At 40.1% G+C, this 22743-nt stretch overlaps 2 long non-coding RNA genes across 5 annotated transcripts in view; one reads left to right on the top strand and one right to left on the bottom strand.

Annotated features, from left to right (window-relative positions):
- Positions 1–17768, top strand: part of LOC134476143 (uncharacterized) — a 28640-nt gene extending 10872 nt beyond the window's left edge. The window contains exons 1-5 of one of the 4 annotated variants that reach the window (XR_010047675.1): positions 5405–5530; positions 10214–10364; positions 12253–12354; positions 13389–15458; positions 16127–17768. This is a non-coding gene — a long non-coding RNA (uncharacterized LOC134476143). Of the gene's footprint in view, positions 1–4553; positions 4804–5404; positions 5531–10213; positions 10365–12252; positions 12355–13388; positions 15459–16126 lie in introns of those variants that run through there. The other 3 variants (XR_010047677.1, XR_010047674.1, XR_010047676.1) reach the window with 3 other exon arrangements.
- On the bottom strand, positions 13045–22334 carry LOC134476144 (uncharacterized). The gene is made up of 3 exons (XR_010047678.1): positions 22124–22334; positions 21356–21578; positions 13045–13519 (listed from the first exon to the last, which is right to left on the bottom strand). It is a non-coding gene; the product is annotated as an uncharacterized LOC134476144 (long non-coding RNA).
- Between the last annotated feature and the right edge of the window lie 409 nt (positions 22335–22743).

Here is a 22743-nt window from a genome sequence, read left to right as displayed (position 1 = left end):
TCATGATTCCCCATTATGTGGCCTTGAAGCCTTATAAAGTTTTCACTTATTAATTAGAAAGGCTTTATTCTGGGCTTCTTGATATGGAAATATTTGAAGCTATAGTATATGAAGTTTTATCCAAATATTTCAAGGAAAAAGACAGACACTATGGTAACTACTATTATGTCGGGTTATTTGGTGGTGAAGCACTAGGTTGCTGAAACAGTCATGCTTTGACCTGTATTGTTATATTGTTATGTCTTGTTTTATCTCAACTCTCCCTTATTCTTTAAAAAAATTATTTAGTTATTTCTTATGTTTGTTTTAATTAAGGGGAAAAATTTTAAAAATTAGGATATATAATAGTAACTCTTTTTGATTTCCTATTAACTTGTTTTGAAGTCCTGTAATACTCCCATGATCTTGTTTTGACTGATTAGACTCTGTTCCATTCTGTATGATAGTATCAAGTTTGAGGGTATAGGAAACTACTTTGAAGGCAATAAGATTCACTAAGATGCCCATTCTGGTTTGACTATTGTCTCCTTTGGAAGTCCTGTAATGTTTACAATGCCTAAGTTTTATTGGTCTTGTTCTCTACTGCTTTGTCCAACTTTATAATATCTAATGAGATAGACAATTCTTTTTAAGGAAACAAGAGACAACGTTGATAACCATTGTTGATAACCTTGTACTCTGTTTTACATCATGTGCTATGTCTATCCTTGGTTTTGACTGACAGCTTTGTTTAGGCATATTTGACTTTATTCTCTCCCCCCCAAAAAAGTAGTAAGAACTAAGGAGTAATAAAATCCAAAATGTGTAAATTTTGTTGTAAAAAATAGAGGGGAAAAAAAGAGCTCTAATGGATATAACAGCAAGTGTGTTTAGGGGTGTTAAATAGCTGACTATATTAATGTTTTCTGGATCATTGAACACAGCTGTTTGCAGTCTCTCTGTTTGAATGTCTACTTTGTATTCTTTGATACTGTGAGTTGAGCAACTATTTCCAAGATGATAATATGTAATCTATTAACAGGTGATTTCTTACTGTTTTTTTTTTAGTAGTTCTGTATTACGTGTACCGTTACACCACTTTGTTTTGTTTTGTGTTTTTTTCCTCTTAAATAAAATTTAAAAAAAAAATAAGCATCCTAAAGGAACACACACTTCTCAAATGAAGGAATACAAACAGCAAATAAATACATGAAAAAATGTTCAACCTCACTGGTCATTTGAGAAATGCTGATTTAAACAATGCTGAGATTCCACCTCACTCCAGAAAGAATGGCTGTCCCAACAAATCAACCAATAACAATGGTTGGAAGGGCTACGGGAAAAGAGGAAACCTCCATAGTTGGTGGGAGTGTAGACTGGTACAAGCACTTTGGAAATCAAGTGGAGATTCCTCAAAAAACTAAAAATACGGTTTCCATTCAACCCAGCTATCCTCCTTCTTTGTATCTTCCCAAAAGAATTAAAAGCATCATACCACAGTCACCTGTTTACACCCATGTTTACAACAGCACCATTAGCAATAGCTAAATCTTGGAAAGGCCCAAATGCCTGTCAATGATTGGATAAATATAATGTGAGTTTTAACAAAATATACAATAGAGTACTATTCAGCCATAAAGAAGGATAAACTTGAGACATTTATAAGTAAAGGATGCATCTAGGAACCATATTCTTAAGGGAAATAAATCAGACACACATGCATAAATATCACATTGTTTCTCCGGTGTGAGAAACCAAAAGTGTAAAGAAGGACCAAAATGTATAGTAGATACTATGAAATAGAAAAAAATTGTTTAAATGGGAAGGGGCACAGGAATGAGGGGAGAGGTAAAGGAGAAGAAAAATGAGAAAAGAAGAAAAATGGAAACAAAGCTTTTGTGAACAGCAGGGGAAGAAGGACTGAAAGGAGGGGAGGGAGATGAGAAAAAAAAGAATCAAGATATACCATGTATGGTACAGATCCCCTGTGATAAAGGTGATCATTGTGTATATATAAGATGTACTAATGAACTTCATTTAAAAACAGAAACAACCAATACTGTGAAGAAACAGCCTACAGAATAGGAAAAGAAATTTTTCCATATTCTCAGACCGAGGGCTAACATCTAGAATATATAAAGAACCAAAAAAATTAGACCACGTCAAAAATAAAAGACTCTGCCAAAAAAATGGCAACTGAAATGACAGATACTTCACAGAAGAGGTACAAATGGCCAGCATATACATGAAGAAACACTCAGCACCACTGGTCATTAGAGAAATGCAAATTAAAACAACGCTGCAGTTATATCTTACGCCAGAAAGAACGATCATCATCAAGAAACCCAATAGTAGTAGATGCTGGCCAGGCTTCTGGGAATATAAATTAGTATAAGCACTGCAGAAATCAGTAGCGAGATTCCTCAAAAAGGAAATACTCAGGGGGGCGTGGTGGCACACTCCTTGTAATCCCTGCACTCAGGAGGTTGAGGCAGGAGGATCGCTGTGAGTCTGAGGCCAGCCTGAGCTGCTTAGCGAGACCTTGTCTCAAAAAAGATTTTTTTGTGAAAACTACAAATTCAATTTGCCTCAGCTTGTAATAGCCTTCAGGTACCTTCCTGAAAGAGTGATGTGAACATATTTATGTTACAGCAGAAAGTTCACAGCAGCTAAGTCTTAGAAGCAGCCATGTGCTCCTCACTAGACGGACAGATAAAGAAGTGAGGTGTTTGTGCACACAGGAGCACCACTCTGCTGTAAGCAAGATCAGCTGGAGTCGTTTCTAGGAAAATGGATGACCTTGAGACCACAAAGCTAAGCGCAGTAAATGACACACAAGTTTAAATACTGCAGATTTCTCTTAAACAAGAAATCCAGATTGCAATAAAGAGCAACATAAAACATGGATAATAGAAAATGGGAAGACAGATCTCTCCCAAATGGGAAGTAGATGAAGAGGTGCAGGGAAGGGAGAGGCAGAGGAGGGAAGGGGTATGCAAACAGGAATCCACGCGTCATGTATGGGCACCATCTCCACACAAGGAGTGCAGACACTATGTACTTCAAACATGTGCTGGTCGTTTGGCGCCAGTGGCCACTGAAATCAGGGTCAGTGTGGGATACATCGCTGTGGGCTGGTGGAGAATGCAAAATGGGAGGTGATTTTTGTCACTATATTGGTAAATTTAAAAGAAAAAAATACAGGCTCTGAATTGCACATCTTTGATTCAAAATACACCAGAAGATGTGGGGAGTCTTTTGTAGCAGTTACAAGGATTACGATTTTATATATCCGTAGTGTTGACAGAAAATCAGAGTCAGAATCCTGGCTGCTGAATTCATCTTTTGCAATGCTTTATGTAAGAAAGGGCCACTGGATGGGGAAAAACAGTACCTTGAGAACTGATCGGTAATTGAGAGGAGTTACTTAACTGAAAATTTCTAACCCTCAAGCCCCACTGATAACCCATGGGCAGCAGAGTCTGTCATTCCCACTCTATACGAGGACTTCGAGGCTGTCTCTGTTCAAGAATCCATAATGACCTTAGCTGAGGGGTTGCACCGAAAGGGATATTAATCCTCATTTCCAGTCCCAACGCTTTTCAGCACCGGTAGGTTGAATACCAGATGGCAGTCAGATCAGACTGAATGTGATAGCCCACAAGAAAAAGACAAAACCCTAAAAATAGTCCAGCATTTGCGGATTTCTCAGCAACAGTGTGGGAAATGCACAAAATGAATTCTGAAGGTGCTGAGCACAGCAAGCAGAAGCAGCCCTGGCTCAGGTCTTGGCATCAGTGGGAATGTGCCTCCATGGACTCGCTTCTGTGGGCTACATGTGGCCAGTCATGGTACTGTTTGCCCATTTGGTTGTGCAAAGGTGGACTAAATGGTGACCTGCACTGAATGCAAATACCCGTAATAATTTTGTACAATGAAGAAAAGGAAATTCGCAGCCGTAGAACAGTAGGAGTACAGGATGAATTTGCAACGTGTGGTCTGCTCACCCAACCCTTAGCTATGTTTCCCACAGATACCAGAGGACGCGCCCCTCACCACTGCTGCACATGCCCAGACCCCTGAGTGAAGGGCAGCTCTTCCTTCTGCCTCATCCCAGCCACAGTGAACCCAGCTGATTTTTATATTTTATCTTTGGCTCTGCTGTCAAAGCTACTCTAGTCTCTCTCAGCCACTCCTGTGTCTTTCCTGGGCAATTACCCTTGTTTACCTGCTTCCTCTGCTATTGGCCGTCTTTATGCAACCTACCAGCAAAGCCAGGCTGACCCTCTGTTGGGTCTTTATTATAATAACCAGTTCTACTGTTCTCTGATACCACAGGATTTCCTGTAATTCAGTCCAGTTCTAACACTTAATGACCCAGCCTTAGCACAGACCCCAGGGTAATGGTCCAGGCCCACAAGACTACTTCTACTTCAGTGTCCAGTCTCCAGGGCACCTGCACTTCTGTACGGCCAGCTGCTAAAGTGTGAGGTCCTGTGACTCACTCTCCCCTCCTAAGTTTAGACAGCTGACTCAGAGAATTTAGAGCAGCTGTTCATCACAATGTAGTAGAAAGGGTAAATTTGAGGAACAGCAATGCACGGCACCGGACCTGGGGTGCAGGGCCTCCATGCCCTCTCCAGTGACTTCTCCCTGGCAGGTCCATGAGCTCGTCCAGCTGAACACTCCTCTGGCGGAGGCATCTCAGAACTCTAATGAAGGTCACACTAAGGAGGCTTCACTGAAGATCATTTCTAGCTACTTGGGGCATCCTGAGATTCCATGCAAGTTTTAGGATAGGATTTTTTACTTCTGTCAAAAAATGTATGTATCACTGGGATTTGGATAGGGATTGTGTTGATTCTATAGATTGCTTTGGTAGTGTTGGCATCTTAAAAACATTAAGTCTTTTCTATACAGGATGTCTTCCCATTTACTGTGGCTTTCATTTTCTGCAATGTTTTGTAGTTTTTAGTGCAGAAAATCTTTCTGCTCCCCAATTAGTTCGATACCCAAGTATTTTATTCTTCTTGACACTTAAGTAAATGGGATTTAAAATTTTTTCCTTTTCTTATTGTTCAACATTAATGTACAAAATTGCAAGTAGCTTTTGTGGGTTGGTTTTTGTATCTTGAAACTGTTGAATTTTAAGTTCGTTCTAAGAGGATTTGGTGTGGAATCTTTCAGATTTTCTTTTTTTACTTCTAAGATCAAATCATATGTGAACAGAGATAATTTTACTCCTTTCTTTCCCTTTTGGGGGATGCAGTTTTCCTTTTTCCTTGCCTAAGCCATGTTGGGTAGTGTTATGGATTAAAAACTGGTGGTCAGTTTAACTCCAGCTGAATTAAATCAGCATGGTGCTGAGTGTAGACGGTCCACCTGAGCAAAGTGGCCAGCACAAATAGAGATGCAGAGAAGAAGAGCGAGGTGTTGTGGGTTTCTCTAAGTGTTGCTGTTGAGCCATTGGTTCTCCTGGAGGAGCTCATCATGACGAGCTTCCCCAGTGTGAGTTCGACCGTGGTCACCAGAGAAGCTCAGGACCTTGTTGGTGAGAATGGCTGTGGTTCATTTTGGGGGAGCTCAGGTCCTTACATCGCTTCCTGGCTCTGGAGGGGAAGATGTGCTGGTTAATCTCCAGGAGAAACTTGTCACGTTGGCTTCCTGGCATGTACTCAACTGTTCTTATTGTCAGAGGAGCTCAGGACCTCTGTGATGCTGAGGATGGCTGTGGAACTTTTCAGACAGCCCTGGTTCTTATTTTGAGCATGACTTCTCCTCTCTAGTGTAGAACCCTCAACCTACCAGCACAGCTCCTTCACCCTGCTGGCATAGACTTTCTAGCTTCCACCACTGACCTTCGGGCCTTCCCAGCATAGATCCATAAAGCAGACTGGCATGAGTCCTTGTCATGGGCTCTGCACCACCAGTTGGACTCGTGGGAGGCATTGTCATGAGCTCTGGGTCTTCATCTGGACTCATGCAGGACATTGGTGTGGGATCCAGGCCCTCAGCTGAATATTCTGAGTCTTTAGTGTTGTGGACAGATTTCCTGCACTTTCTTGTGTTAAATTCTGGGTGACCATCATAAAATAATATAAATTCTGTGTCCTGATTCTAATTGTTCTCCTCACAACCCCTGCCTACAACAGGTAGAGTGGTGAAGACAGGCAGCTTGGCCCCTCCGACCTTAGCGGAAACCTTCAGCCTTTCATTCCCGAGTGCGTCTGGGCTTTCACATATGGCTCCTGACTCTATTATGTGCAGTATCTTCGTGTCTCTGTGTTTAAGCACCCTGCTGTGGAGGACATACAGTTGAGTCTTGCTGTTTTAATGTAGGTTCGTAGACTGTCTGTCATAATCAAACTATATGTAACATGATTATTAATGTTTGACTAATACCTGTGACGTGTGAAAGTATGTTCTACTCATTACCCTTTTGTTTTTTTCTTTGCCTTTTACTTTTTCTGCCTCCTATGGATTTAATTGAGCAGTTGTATGATTTTATTTGATCTACTCTAATATCAATTACCTTGTTTTTACATATTTTTAGTGGGTTCTCTAGATTTCACAAAAAAAATTATGACTAATGCAAGCCCACATTCCAATAACTGCTGTTTTGCAGGTGGGATGTCTTCTGAGTATTCTGTTTTCTCTCCCATCTCTTATAACCTTGCTGTCTTTGTCTTCACCTGTGTGTGAGCTGTAATCACTAACTGCATTTCTGCTATTATCATTTTGAACAAACTGTACTCAGATCAATTATAATTAAGAAAAATTGATTTTTATATTTTGTATTCATTATTCTCTTTTCTAGTGTCCTTACTCCTTATCTAGATCTAAACTTTTTCACATCTTTTTTCTTCTTTGTGAAAGTACTCCCTTTAGCCAGGAATATAGCTCAGTGGCGTAAGTGCCTACCTGGCAAGCACAAGGTCATGAGTTCAATTCCTAGTACCATAAATAAAGGGAGTACTTCATTGTTTATTTATTTAACTTTTTTGGGGGGCAAAGCAAGTCCACTGACTTTACATTTCCTTAATTTGTCTAAGGAAGTCTATTTCTCCTTCATTTTTGAAAGATAATTTTTATTGATAGACTTTCATGTTGGTGTGCCGGTGACTTTTCTCTCCTTGCTGAGACAAAATACCTGACACCCAAAATTAGGGAAGAAAGTTTATTTTGCTTACAGTTTTTGGAGGTTTCAGTCCATAATCAGCTGGCTCCAAGGAGGAGTGGCATGTCAGAAGGCAACACTTCAAGGCAGCAGCCAGAGCAAAAAGGAGAAAAAAAGCCTCTTCTCTTTGTATTTTACACAGGCCACACACACACACACACACACACACACGCACGCACGCACGCACGCACGCCCTTCAGGGCAGGTGTAGCGCTCACAAAATCTGCTTCCTCCTCTTGCACAGGATGAGGATATTTACAAAGTGAGAACCTGGGCTCCCTGCTGAATCTCTCAGTTAAACTTTAAACTTCTCAAGTTGACACAATGTATCAACCATGACATTGTGGATTTTTTTCTTTCACCACTTTCTAACTCCACTTTCTACTTAGCTATATGACTTCTGAGGAGATGCTCTGTGTGATTCTAACTGCTGATACTTTAAAAGTAAGATTTTCCCCCACTGAGTTCTAGGATTTTTTCTTTAATTGGTTTTTCAGCAGTTTGAATAAGGTATGCTTAGATATAGGCTTATTTACTACATTTCCTACCTGAAATAACTAATTTGCCTAGGTATAACTTATTTGTTGTAATTTTTTGTTATAATTCCACTTAGAAGGCTTAACATCTGTCATTAATTTTGGAAGACTATTTTTATTGCTTAAATCCTCTACTGCTTTCTGCTGCTCTAGCATTCAGATTACATCTGTCTTATGCATCTTGAGATCTTGGGTTTTCTGCTCCATCTTTTTTACTGTTTTTTTCTTTCTGCATTTCGACTGGAAGAGTTTCCATTGGCAATTTTCTCCCTTCCTTCTGACTGATTTATTTGTCTCTGGTTTTTCCCCCCTTGGCTCTTGAAGTGGTAGTTCAGATTATTGCTTTTAGGATTTTTCTTTATAATGACATTTAGAGTTGTAAAGTTCCCTCACAGCACTTTTTTTTAGCTGTGATACTTTAAATGTTGATACTTTAAATTTTTATTTTCATTCAGTTCAATGTATTTTTATCTGCCTAAGGACTTTCTCTTTGTTGCATTTTAGAAATATATTATTTAGTTTCCAAATGCCTGGAAGTTTTTCTGTTATCTTTATAGTACTGATTTCTAGTTTAATTCTGTTATGGTTAGAAAATACACTGCATGTGATTTCAATTCTTTTTAAACTTGTTGGGATTTTTCTTATGTCTTAGGACACGATCTATCTGTCATCTGTTCCATAGTCACTTGAAAGGGATGTGTATTCTGCTGTTGTGGGAAAGTCTGATTAATATTTACGAGATTTTGTTGGTTGACAGTGCTGTCTGGTTTATATGCTTGTTGCTTTTTCTGTCCAGTTGTTCTATCCATTTTTGACAGCAGGGTATCAAAGCCTTTGACTATAATTGTGGATTTGTGTAATTCTCCTTCGTTTTTATTAGTTTTTGCTGCACATTTTTGCAACTGTATTATTTGATCCATGCATCATTACTGTTACATTTTATTGACAAATTGTCCCTTTGCCACTATACAATGTCCCTCTCTGTCCAGTTTCACTTTACTTAATATTAATACAGCCATCCCAGCTTCAGCTTTTTTTTTTTTTGCTAATGTTTGCACAGTATATCCTTCTCCAAACTGTCACTTTCAACTTGCTTTTGTTATGTTTAAAATGAGTTTCTAATAGATATTATATAATTAGGCCATGTTTATCTCTCTTCAAATTGTCTGTTAATTGGAATATTTAGATAATTTGCATTTGCTGGGGTGATGGATGGTTTGTGACTTAAATATTTGTCTTTATTTTCTGTGCTTTCTCTCTAATTTTTATTCTTGGCTTTCTGTGAGTTACCTGTGGGTTTTTAGAACAGCATTTTGATTTATCTCTGAAGATGTTAAGTGCATCTCTTATTGTACCATCCCTAATGTTTGCTCGAGGCATTACATCACACACACACAACGACACACACACACACACACACTCACACACACACACACACACACACACACACACACACACACACGAGCCTTCTGGTGTTACCCCTCTACCAGTTTGAGCAATACACAGAGCTGTTGTCTCCTTCCCTTTCCTTTACCCTTCCCCATTTATAACATACTTATTGTAAATGCTTCCACATTTAAAATTCATACTTAGAACCATATCAGATGGTGTTGTAATTGTTGCTCCTGAAGCTAAACGTCATTTTGAAGACTCGAGGAAAGGCTACCATTTAGCATGGTTTTGCTTGCCACGCACTGGCTCCTTCCTGTTGTTGCTTCATTCCTTGGACTTTTGATTTCAATAATTTCCTTTAGCCATTCTTTTAGGATAGGTAGGGTAGGTATATAGCCAACAAATTCCCTTAGACTTAGCAATTTCATCTGAAGATATCATAACTTACCCTTCACCCCAGATATATATATATATATAGCAATATCTTATTATATATTATTTTATTAAATTATATGGAGGGGGACTTCTAGGGTAACAGTTCTTTTTCTTTCTGCACTGAAAACTATCGCACCCCTTTCCCCTCATATGCAGTATTTCTTGTAGAAATCTACTATCATTCTAATTTTTATTCATAGGTATAATGTCATTTTCCCTCTGATTTTCAGGTTCTTTTCCTTTGGTTTTCAGAAGTTTATGGTGCATGTTTGCATGCATTTGGGGGTTCACCTATTTGGATCTGCCTGGTTTCTTGAATCTGAAGGTTTATATCTCTTGCCAAATTCAAGAACTTTCTGGCCATTATGTCTTTAGGGACCTTTCCAGGCACACCCCACCTCCCCTTGACTTTCATGGTACCAGTGTTTCATCTTTGTAACAGTCTCATATGTTGCTGGGCTTCTGTTCACTCCTTAACCTTTTTTTCTCTCTGTTGTTTGAACAATTTCTGTTCTGTTGTCATTCCCTCCTCTGTACCCTCCATTCCTCTGTTGATCCCATTCATGGAGTTTTTTTGGTCATTGTGTTTTTCCAAACTTGCATTTGCCCATCTATCTGTTTTTGTTTGTACTTATTATAGTGTGTTCATAATTGCTCAGTGGAGTTGGGTTTTGGTTTGGTTTTGTTTTTACAGAATCTGCTCCTGGTTTTGTTTGCAAGGCCCCAGTCTCCGCTGTGAGTCCGGAGTACACAGGAAAGGAAACCCAGAGAATGCGTCCTCACCACAGTCACTGCCTTGGAGCCCTGCCTGCTCCTCTTCTTTCTGTTCATGTTTCTGCCTTCTGGTGTGTATTTTATATAAAACAGACAGCCACTTTAATTATTCTTACATGACATAGAAAATAGACATCTACTTCATCTCCTCAAAAGTAAAAGAGCCAGTTGCCCATTTTTAAAATTCAGTTTATCTTATTGCTGACTTCTAAGAGTGCTTCATGTTTTCCGGATACAAAATCTTTTGTTGTTGTTACAAAAAATTCTTCTCTCACTCTTGCCCTCACCTTTCTGTTTCCTTAATGTATAATTTGAAGAGTAAATGAATGGTTTTTAATTGTGATGGAATTCAACTGGCAATTTTCAAGTCAATTTAAGACATCTTCCCAACTCCAAGATAACTAAGCTTTTCTTCAGTGTTTTCTGTTGGATGTTCTATCACTGTAGGCTTTACATGAAAGTTTAAATCTGTTTTGTCTTATAACCCTTTACTGTATATTTGTACATGGTATAAGGCTCGCGCTCCTCCCCAGGCACATTCTCCTTCTTCTCACACCATAGAAGACAAAGGACCACAGGCACGAGGTCTGGTCCTGGGCTCTGTTCCCTCCGCCTTCACTGCTGCTTTGATTCCTGCAGCTTTCTAATGATTCTGGAAATCAAGTAGTGAAGTCGTCCCATTTTACTTCAAAATAATTTGGGTTATTTTCGTTCCTTTGCATTTTGATAGATTTTAAAATGATTTTGTCAAAATACCTATAGATTTCATGCACTGAATCTATAGATCAATTTGAGAAGAGCTGATATCCTAATGAGCCTTCCAGTGCACAAACATGGTGTATTTGTCAGCAAGATTTTGCAGTTTTCAGAGCATAGGCCTTCGTGTCTTTTGCCAGTTTTGCCTCCAAGTGTTTTTTCCTTCTTTTGTTCTGTTTATTTCTTCTCAGTCTGTCTTTGCAACCCATAATGACTGCATTCATCAGGGTGAGCTGGTGCATAGTGTACCCCGTTCTAACCCTTTCCCTGCCCTGCCACTCCCCCATCCTTACCCTCTTCCATGTGTTTTCATATACACTGATGTTAAATGTAAGCACTGTCTGTTTTCAAATTTCAATTACGATTGTTACACATATGCCTAAGTATATTAGTATACAGAAATAGCTGATCATTCTGTATTGATATTGTATTCTGCAGCTTTGCTAAACTCATTTATTCTAATGGTGGTTTTAAGATTTCTTAAGCTTGTGTGCATAAGTATGCCATCGGCCAATAAGGACAGTTTATCTCTTTTTCAGGTAAATACATTTTGTATATTTTTCTGGCTTTGTATTGTGGATAAGAACTCCAACAAAATGTTCAATACAAGTGGTGAGAATCAATATCTTTACCTTGTTTATTGTCTCAAGAAGGAGGAAGACCTTACTTTATGAATGGACTTTGGAATCTCTTGCTGCTTGCTTTGTATGGCTGATCATTGCTGCCGGTCTAGAAAACAGACTTACTTGAGTCAATATGAGAAAAATCATGTTCTGTTACTCAAAGGCCAAGTCAGTTCCTAGATGCAAAAGCCCTAGAACAAAGGAGAGGCTAGATAAGCATGAGGAACATGTACTGAGATAACACAAAATATGTACTCAAAAGATTCTTTTCTGCGGTGGCCCATGAACCTAGAGGCCAAGATAACTGTTAAGGAAATGAACACAGTAGAACCATTCAGGAATTACTGGCTGCCAGCTGTGAGCCAGCACCAGTTCTTGGAGACATTCCAGAAGGCACTATGATCTATCGTCAGAATGTAGACTTCTAAAATTTTCTTCCCTTTCCAGTAACTTTTGGATTTGTTAATTAGATGATTTAGAATTAAAAGCAAAAAGACTTCCCCCACGGGATTGCAATAATGTTTATATTGAGCTGAGAGCTGAAAATTCAACATGATTATTTTAGGCTCTTTACCTACAGGATAAACAATCAAAAGAAGAAGAAAAAGGAAGAGGAGGAAGAAGAGGAGATGTTGGTGCCGCAGCTACTGACCCTACATTTCAGGAGACAATGGAGATGCTGGTATGTAACAGGATCATGAGGAACTTCCCGGAGGATCTCTGAAGGAAGCTTCCTACACACACTGTGCTGGTCTCAGTGTAACCTAAACCCAGGCACCTGAGGAGGTGCGGCCCCTTCCTTGTGGCTCCAAGCAACTCCAAGGTGTGTATGCATGGCCCATGCCAGGCTGACCAGAAAATCAACCACTGCCTCTCCCACCTCTCACCTTTAATGAAAGACACTGAAATGACAAAAAGGCCCAGCCTTCTGGCTGCGCTGCCCTGCAGAAAAACCCTCTGACCATCCACTAATATTTACTATCCTAGCTTCCATGTGAGCGAAGTTTCACCAGCCTTAGACTGCACAGGGTGGACTGTTAGATGGAAAACAAATACATGTAATTATTCTTGTAGTCACTGAATTGGAGAGCCTTCGTTACAATCCCAACATGTGTATTAATGGTCAATTAACTCCTGGCTCGATCTCAGAGCCACTTCCAATATATCTGTCCACTCACTGATGTCCACAACCAACCTAGTCATTAGGGTCTTGAATATTTTGGGGTAAACAAACACCACCGTTGGTCTTCACCCACTGCAGGAACTGAGAAGAAACTAAGTGACAGTTCAAAGAAAGCTTCCAGGAGAGAGGGGCAAGGCACAGCCAAGACCAAGGTTGCTGCCAGATTTGTTCTCCGATCTCCTTCCTCCCATGATAACCAGCTGCCCACATTTAGCTGATCACCTCTGGTTACCCAGCTCCCTAAACCCAGGTACATGCTGGTCCTGACCAATGGGAAAAAACACTGTGCTGTCTTCAGAACTGTGCTCTTCCAGGATGGGGCAATGCCCTCCCCTGCTCGGTCTGCAAATCAAATATGGTGTACGAAGTGAATCAGGGGACAGCAGAAAAAACAGCATAGAAACAGTGCGGGTCCCTGGCACCATAAACTGCTCTGAGGAGGAGAAAAATTCTAATTTGAAATACTTTTTATTTGTGGAGTGTCTAATTAGAGTACTGTCTTGGTACTTTTTTTGTTGTTATTGTTATTACAGAGTTTCTAAGGATGGGTGCTTTATGAAGAACAGAGGTTGATTCAGCTCATCACCAGAGATCAGGTAGCCCCGTCATTTCAGTGTCTGCTGGGGGCTTCATGGTGAATGCATCAGGATGGTGGAACCAGGTGCTGCAGAGATCACACGGAACAACGGGACATTAGTGAGGTTTCCCCGTCAGCCTTGCTTTTTGAATAACAACATCCTCTCTTAGAAACTCACCTGGTCAGAGGGAATCACAGTGACCTCATGGAGGGAAAGGTCTGATCAGGTAACCCCCTTGGCCTCACCCCTCTCCATACCCTTGATATGGCCACACCTGAAGGCCAAGCTCCTGAGCCACAAGGCCCACAGGAACCACATCCAAACCTCAGCAAAAGCCAAACCCATGTGCTGTCAGTATATTCGCAAACTGAGACTCAAAACAAATTCAAATACCTGGATTGGGAATCTGGAGGAAGGCTCTAGCTTCAGTAGGGTCACTAGCTTGCTGGGTGACTTGGGTACATCTGTTTTCCCTCTCTGGTTTCAACCTTTATGTCTGTAAATGCAGCCTTGAGAGCCAAGACTAAAATGAGAACTATGCCAGACACAGTGAAGAAGAAAATAGGTAAAATCAAATTGTGCCAGAGGTAAATACATCCTTGGAAATAAATTTGTAAATGCATTTCATAGGAGGAGCCTTGTACCCTCTCTGCCCTCTCCCTTGATGTTCCTCTCCAACATATTTGTGTTTCTGAATAAATACTACACGTCAAATGCCAAAATTCCATCTGCATCCCCCTGCTGAGAAGTCATAGTGCCACGTCTATGACACGGCTCCGTTTCCATGGGGACAATAGTATCGACATAATTCCAGCACTATGACTGCTGGGTGTTTGGGAGACGGGTGAAAGCAAGGAGAAAGCAGTGTACGCACATTTGCTGCTGTTCTAATAACTGACAGCTACAGGAGTGATGCTGCTGAAAATAGCCAGTTGGAACCAGGCAGATGCCCAACAGAGGCTGAGGTCTTTCTTCCTGATTGCAGAAAAGAACACTGACCTCCTGAGCACTTCCTCCTTGATGTTCTTGGATTGCATTGTTTTTCATTTTTGTGTAAGTTTTTAATACAACATAATTTGCATCAGGCAACTGTCAGGCTTTTATCTGCTTTATTTCATTGCCTAAATCTTTCATCTGGGTGGGGACTGCATTAAACTCACCCTGAATAATAGCTTCTAATATTTAAATCCATTACTCAAATTCAATACTGCTGAGAAGCTGTCACTCCTACTCCATCTGCAAATGTGGGTATTTAAATGTAGAGGTTCTCCTGAAATTTTCCACAGCGGGAGAAAAGGAATCCATTTAAATATATACCTTGGACAGTGCAAATTCTGTAAGAGTGAAATTTTAAACAACCCAAGACCTGGAACCCAAGGCCTTCATGCTGAGCTGCATCTCCAGTCTATTTCATATTTTTTATTTTGAGGCAGGATCTCATTAAGTTGCCCGGGCTTGGCTCCAACTTGTAATCCTCCTGCCTCAACCTCCGAGAGTGCTGGGGTTTACTAGTGTGTGTTGCTGTGCCTGGCTAAACAATCTATTTCTTTATAAAGTTGGGATTTTAAAAAAATGTTGCTGATCATAAAAATAATTCATTCTCCCCCCAAAAAAATAAAAATTTAAACAAGCACTGAAGAAGCTACAGTAGAAAGTAGTATATCCAAAATTTATGTCTTATAGAGTCACTATGTTATCTCTTACTTTAGACATTCACATAGGTTGAATGCCATGATTCTACAGCAGGCTGAATTTTTCAAACATGGCCACAACAATATGCCTGCCTTCAGTGCTCTTCCACAAGCATCCCTGGTGCGCTCTCTCTCTCTCTCTCTCTCTCTCTCTCTCTCTCTCTTTTTAAGAGATGTCGTTTCTCCACTTGTCTGAATATGAGGAGGCCTGGTGGGCTTCACAGATTAGACACAGCATCACACAAGATCTGTGCACGGCTCCTAACAACTCAGAGACAAACCATCCAGCAGAGCCCTTTGGAGGGCTGATCTGGTTACACCAGAAGTAGAATAAGTAAGTAACTTTAAACCTCTAAACTCTGGCATTGTTTGTAAGGTTAACAATAGATAACCACAATGTATGCTTTGAACTCTACAATACAACAAATCATCCTCATCCCTTTCAGGGGATCTCAGTATTCTGTTACACACGTTTCCCATGTGCTCAGTAATCTTCCCTAGTAGATTTATTTTTAGACTATTTCCCCTTTCATTATGCTGCAGTAAACATTTCTTTACGTATATTTATATGCATCTGCCTGATTATTTTAAAAAAATAAATTCTTATAATTCCTGTAACTTATAAGTCATATAACTGATCGAAAAGAGAATTCAAATTACATTTTGTTAGCTTTTGTTTACATTTTGATTATATTTCAGAAGGGTACAGATTCATTCTCACACCAGGAGCATTTAAGAGTTTGTAGTTCCACCTTTCATCATCGCAGGATTCCAGCCTTTATGAGCTTCCCAATCTGCTGTGATACGCATTTCCATTATTCATTTCTTATGTTGGCTGAGTTACTTATCTATAAAGAATGAACTGCTTCAGAGCCATCTTACGTTTAGTTTATATAAACAAATACATTTATAAAGATGCACATGATATATACCTATTGTATAGTGTATCTAATGTCTGTCCTTGTTCCTCACCAGTATTTCCATGTCTCCCCTCTTCCACAGGGGCACAAGAGCCACAAATGTCCCTGAACAACTTGAACTTATATATGGCTGTGTTCCTTAATACAAGCATCAACTTCTGTAGAAAAACTTTATTACTGGCATAACCTATGCCACAGCCTCCTCTGCTGTAACCATCATGGAACCGTGGGGCAGGGAGTTTCCACAGCACCTGAGCCGCTGGACAGTCTGTGCCATCACTGAGGAACTGCCCTGGAAAGTGTCCCGGACCCCAGACCTTGGAAACGAGTGCAATTTTTAAAAAGTGTACTAATATTGAGATGCTGCACTGTTAACACGTAAATAACCACCTAACTTTCCGCACCACACGTGGGTCACAGACACACTTGTCAAATGCACAGGGGGCTGACATCAGCTCCACACGTAACCTGAGTCACTTTGGTAGAGGGTTTAACAGTCCTAAGTCTTTCTGTAGTTTTCCCTCATGTTCCTAATAGTACAAACATATATAAAATGTGTGTATGCAAAGTTAGACTTTAGTTTTCGTTTCACAAAAAAGGAGACTTTTTATATTCCTTTCTGCCTCTTGCAGTTCTTAATATGAATGGTAGAATGCAGTCATCTGCTGGAGCCTGACTCATGCGTTTTACTAATGGTTCATGGGAATGAGCAGGAGAATTTATTCAGCCAGTATTCTCTTCACAAGCACCCTCTTTTATCTGATTTTGTGCTATTAGAAACAATGCTGCAATAAGCAATTTAGCGGGTAGATACATTTTCTTTTATTCTATTGGCATGCTCAGAATTTCACTCAATACAGACTCATACATCTAATTTCTTTCACTTCGTATGCTTTTGAGATTCATCCATTATTTTGAGTGTATTCAAAATCTGTTACTTCCTATTACAGAATTCCATAGTGCAGTTAAACAAAAATGTGTTTATCCATTCATCCCTTTTGTCAGTTATAAAGTATCCTGCTGTAAGTTTTTCTGTGCGTGTCTTGTACACATGTTTTTATTTACCTTGGGGAAATATCTAGAAATGAAAACTTCTGAGACATAAGGGATAAAGTTAGAGCTCCGGCAATACTATTTTCTCCAATGACTACCATTTTGCCTTTTCACCAGCCTGACTGCTGTGGTTTATACCAAGAATATGCCCCAAGAGCGTCACCTGCTAGTGGTCAGGCTCATGGAAGGTGAATGGTGGGGAGCTCTAGCTGCCCTGCTCTGAGGAGGTGGGGCCTGGTTAGGAGGTCCCTGGGAAACGACCTGGAGGGTTGTACACCACTGCCACCTCCTCCTCCACCCACTTCTCTCTTCACGAGCAGCTCTTCTCCTCTGAGCCCCTCTGCCACACTGCTCTTGCCCTGGAGCCGGCCCACCCAAATAACCCTCTCCTCCTCTAAGTCGTGGTCTCAGGGATCTACCTCAGAACTGTGGAAACAACGGAGGCGCTCAGCAGTACAAGGCACTGTCAGCATTTTTCAGGGGGGCCATTCCAGCACGCATGTCACGGCAGCCTGCACAGGCACTGAATTGGCACCTGTGATGGAGAGTGATGTTTTATGTGCTTCTTAACCATTCCCATATCTTCACTTGTAAAACATTTGCTCAAATATTTGGTCCTTGTTTTACAAAGGCCTATTTTTATGGGGCTGTTTGACTCCTTGTTCTTCAGTAAACAGTTCTCTGTATACTCTTGGTAGGTTCTTTGATGTATATATATTTTGCACAAATTTTCCTCTCAGTCTATACCTTGCTCTTTTATGGTTTTTTTTTTTTTAGGATTTTGTTTCTTGCTTTTGGTTTTTTGAGATCAGATCTATCTCACTATTTAGTTCCAGCTGGCCTTAAACTCATGCAGCAATCCTCCTGCCTCAGAGTCCTGAGTGCTGGGATTATAGGCTTGCAGCACCGTGCCTGAGTCCCTTTCACATTCTTAACTGTGTTTCTTAAAATCCAAAAGCTTTTAATATGAATGAAGTCCATTTTTATCGGTGCACATTAATAGACATGGTGATGAGATTCATTTTGGGACACTGGTGCATACTCACACCATATGTTCATCATTCCCATCCCGTTACCCTCTCTTCTCTTCCCTCCTCCTGTCCTCTTCCTCTGGTTGGTCCCTACCCCATCTCTAAAGGCTGAATTCTAGCTTCCTGTCATCTCTCACTTACTCGTTTGTTTGCTTGTCCTTAGATTGCTTATGTAGAGAAATTGCTTATGACGTCTGACTTTCTGAAACTGGCTTATTTTGCTTAACAGGAGAATCTCCAGGTCCATTCTTTTTTTGAGAATCACATAGCTTAATTCTTCTTAGTGGCTCAATAATAAGCTTGGTGTATATAGGCTGGATTTTCTTTATTCATTTATCTGTTAATGGATATTTAGGTTATTTCCACAGCTTAGCTAATGTGAATTACTGTAAACATGGGTATCACTTAGTATGCTGTCTCTAATTATTTTTTTTTTTTTGCGAGGGAGAGGGATTCCAGGAATCAAACTCACAACCTCTCACTTTCCAGGCAGGATTGTGCTGCTGAGCTATATCCCCGGCTGCTATCTTTAATTCTTTCAGGAATATTCCAAGGAGTGGTGTAGCTAGGTCAAATGGTGTCTCTTTCTTAGTTTCTAGAGGCAGCTCCACCCCACTTTCCATAGTAGATGTACTGGTGTAGGAGGGTTCTTCCCCCCGCAGCTTTGCCAACATTTACTGTCTTTCATTCAAGTTCATTTTGTCAATTTTTATTTTATTTGTATCCAATTCCTAAGGATGTTTCTCCTACATTTTCTTCCAGAAGTTCTGTAACTTGAGCTCTTATTTAAGTCTATGACTCACTCCGTTAATTTTTTCATGTCATGTGTAGATGTTAGATCATTTTATATACATGAATACATAACGGTTCCAGCACCATTTGCTGAAAAGATTATCCTTCCTCCATTGCCTCCACACCGGACCATCTTTATAAGTGTGAGTCTGTTTCTAACTCAGTATCACTGATCTATATGTATCCTTATTCCAATCCTGATTGCCATAGATTTACAATAAGTTTTTAAATCAGATAGTCTCAATATTCTGAATTGGTTTTTCTTTTTCAAGATTATATTAGCTAGTCCGAATCTATTGCCTTTCTATATAAAGTTTTATGTCCGCTTGTCAGTTTATTCAAAAACCCTGTTGGTTTTCACCTTCTCTGCCCCGAGAGTCTCCTGGAGGCAGGTCCAGAGCTAGGGTGATAGCTGCTAGGGAAGCCCACAGCGCGTGGAGAACGAGGGAACACTCTTCCTCTTGCCTGGAGCAACTAAGTATTTGGACAAATTATATTTTAAAAAACTTCCCAGGACACTGGACATGAGGCAAGGAAGGACGGTGACCCAAGAAAGAGGATAAAAATGAGATGAATCCCACAGTGGTCATAGCTGTGGCCTGCAGAGAATTTCAGGGTGCTGAACAGGGAGAGGAAACCTGGGCAGACCACAGGGATCTCCCAAAGCTGACGAGGAGGAGGAATGGGAGAAGCGAGGGCTTAGGTAACTAAATTCACAGGCCAAGGCGTGAGGGGCAGAGCTGCGCCCAAAGAGAGGGCCGGGGACCCTGGAGCCGCCACACTCTCCTGTGCATGCGTGAGAGACCAAGGTCAAAGGATGCGAGAAGTCCTACATTGGGCCAAACAAGGCTTATTCACACCTCTGGAGCTGAAAACGCCTGCAACTGTAAGGACAGTGAAGAAATTTTTACCCTAGACTAACTTGTGCTCTGCTGCCTCCTCACAAAACTTCAATCAGACCCGAAAGGATCAAATTATTTCCAAGAGACTCAATTGCACACCCAAATAAATCTCAAGTATATTTATAGCCCAAACAAAGAAAATTTAATAAGCACTAGCAGTTCAAAAATACAAAGCCCAAAATTAGGACATATACAATTCTGGAAGAAAAGTCAAAGTGACCCAGAAAATATTTGGCAGTCATCCTCAGAGGACTGACATCTAGACTATACAAAGAACTAAAGGGAAAAAAAAATTAGACCCCCAAAATAAAAGACCCGATCAAACAAGGGGCAACTGAAATGAATAGACACTTTGCAGAAGAAGTACAAATGGCCAAAAATACCCAAAAAGTGCTTCAGCATCTCTGACCACTAGACATATGCAAATGTAAGAAACACTGAGATTCCAGCTTGCCCAAAAAAGAATGGTCATCACTGAGAAATCAGATAAATACTGGAGAGGCTGCAGGGGGAAAGGAAACCTTTTCCATGTTGGGAATGTCAACTAGTACAACTGCTATGAAAATCAGTGTGGAGATTGCTCAAAAAACTGAAACTAAAACTAAGTTATTCCCCTTCTGGGTGTCTTCTTAAAAGAGTTTGAAGGCATTATATTCCAGCAGCGTATGCACACCCATGTTTACAGCGGCATGATTCATAATACCTGAATCTTGGAAACAGCCTATGTGTCAATCAGCTGATGAACCAATAAATAAAACATGGTATTTATGCACAATGGAGTAAAACTCTGCCATAAAGAAGGATATACAGAATCATTCACAGGAAAATGAATGCGCCTTGGTACCACAATGAAATAAATCAGACACACAAGCATAAATATCACACGGTTTGTCTTACACTAGAAATCCAGAATATAAGTAAAGAAGAAATAAAAGATAATAGGAATTAGAAGAATCTTTTTCAAATGGGAAGGGAGTTAAGAGCCAGCTGGAAGAAGCTGGAGAAGAGAGAAAAGGGTGAAAAAGAACTGTAATTTTTAGGGGCATGTACAACTCCTTACAACAGCTGTAATCACATGCAAGGCAAATACATATTGATTAGAAAGTGCAATCTGGAAAAAAATAAAAGATAGCAATAACCCCCCAAAACGGCAAGTATGGTGGGATAAGTAGATTTGAAGCAAGGCACATATTTTAAGGGAGATTATATCAATGTGTCTCTTACCATAATGTTAAAAATTTAAACATTAACATATCAAAACATATTTTTCAATCACATCACATACATTTAGCCTCCATTACATATATTGATAGTTTCTTGAAAAAGAATCTACTCAAATCCTGCTTGACCTAACCTTTTGATGCTCTACATTTACAGATAAACATTATCAAAAGATAGTTGTTAATCTTTCTCCTAATATTCATACCAGTTTTATTTCATGATTTGTACTGGTGTCCTTTTTAGAGAATTAAGCATGAATCCTGGCTGTACCAGTCAGGGCCCCTTTGTCAAAGATGAAGTAGTTGTATGTACCTGAAGTGGTTTCTGCATCCATGGTTCTGTTCCATGATCCTCATGTCAGTTTTTGTGCAGTGCCTTGCTGTTTTTATCACTGTTTCTTTGTAGAATAACTTCAAGACTTGGATTTGTGATGCCTCTTCCTTTCTCTTTTTATCCAGAATTGCTTTTGCTTATTTGGGTCTCTTCTGGTTCCATCTGCATTTTAGGATTATTTTCTCCAGTTCTTTGAAGGAGGCTTTTGGAATTTTGATTGGGACTGTGTTAAATTTCCATATGAATTTATAAGTATGACAATTTGTACTATATATTTTTTCTGCCTATCCAGAAATGAGTTTACCTTTCCATTTTCTTTTTTATGAAAATATATTCAATTATTTTTAAATTTCTTATTTTATTTGTACATTGTGGGAAACCCTGCAATTGGCCATCATCTTATGTTAATAAGACAACGGCCATCTTAATGTTAAGTTTCTATTTGGTAGTTAAGTTTCCCTCTCTCCTCACCTAGCCTGTCACATGTCCCTGTGGTTCAGCCCGTACAGCGATTTTGCTAATTAGCCCACCTTATGACCCCGCCCACAGGAGATTCGAAGTACCCTATAGCCTCCGGTTGCTAGAACTTCCCGCTGTTGCTAAGTTACCTGCTGACGTCAGAACCCAACTCCCTCCTTCCCCAATACCCTATATATTTGCTACTCCTTCTTTGAATAAATGAGACTTGATCAGAGCTCTGTCTTGTCCCAAATCCCCACTCCCCCTCTAGGGTCTCTGTTGACTTACCCGCGGGTCAGGACAAGTGGCACCCCAATGTGGGACCTGAGAATGAGGGATCCAGTGAGGGACGCTGTTCGAGAGGCTGGCACAAAAACAGGATGGAGAAAATTCCGAGAACAGAGGAAAAGACTACACGGGAGCCTGCTGCATTTTCTGAACAGCAATTACGGGACAAGAAATGAGCCAGCATGAGATTTTTGTTGAAAGGCTTAGGAAAGGCTTTAAAGGCACGAGGAGTAAAGGTTAAAATTAAGCAATTATGTCAATATTTTGATTTTATAAAGCAAGTTTGTCCTTGGTTTCCTATTGAAGGGACAATCGATTCCAAATGATGGAAAACGGCTTGTTCCACACTTAGAGATTATTATGACGTTTTTGGACCTGAAAAGGTCCCGGTAACTGCCTTTTCGTACTGAGGTTTAATAGATGAAATCTTATCTCAGAGACAAAGTGATCTGGTGATTGCTAATGTTGTTCAAAAGGGTGGGGAAAAAAGGGGAAAAATATATTACAAGGAGAAAATCTTAAAGGCAAAACTGAGCAAACTGAAGGGACCGAGAGACTGAACAAAGAGGAGAACCTTGTGTCCTTTGATAGTGATAATGATGGGGTAAATGGTGCCTTGG

This window comes from Cavia porcellus, unplaced genomic scaffold (genome assembly GCF_034190915.1).
Source record: "Cavia porcellus strain 051 isolate PalLab524CR breed Dunkin Hartley unplaced genomic scaffold, mCavPor4.1 scaffold_5, whole genome shotgun sequence".
NCBI classification, from domain to species: Eukaryota; Metazoa; Chordata; class Mammalia; order Rodentia; family Caviidae; genus Cavia; species Cavia porcellus.
Note: the sequence above shows the minus strand (reverse complement) of the source record. Positions and strands in the feature narration are given on the sequence as shown.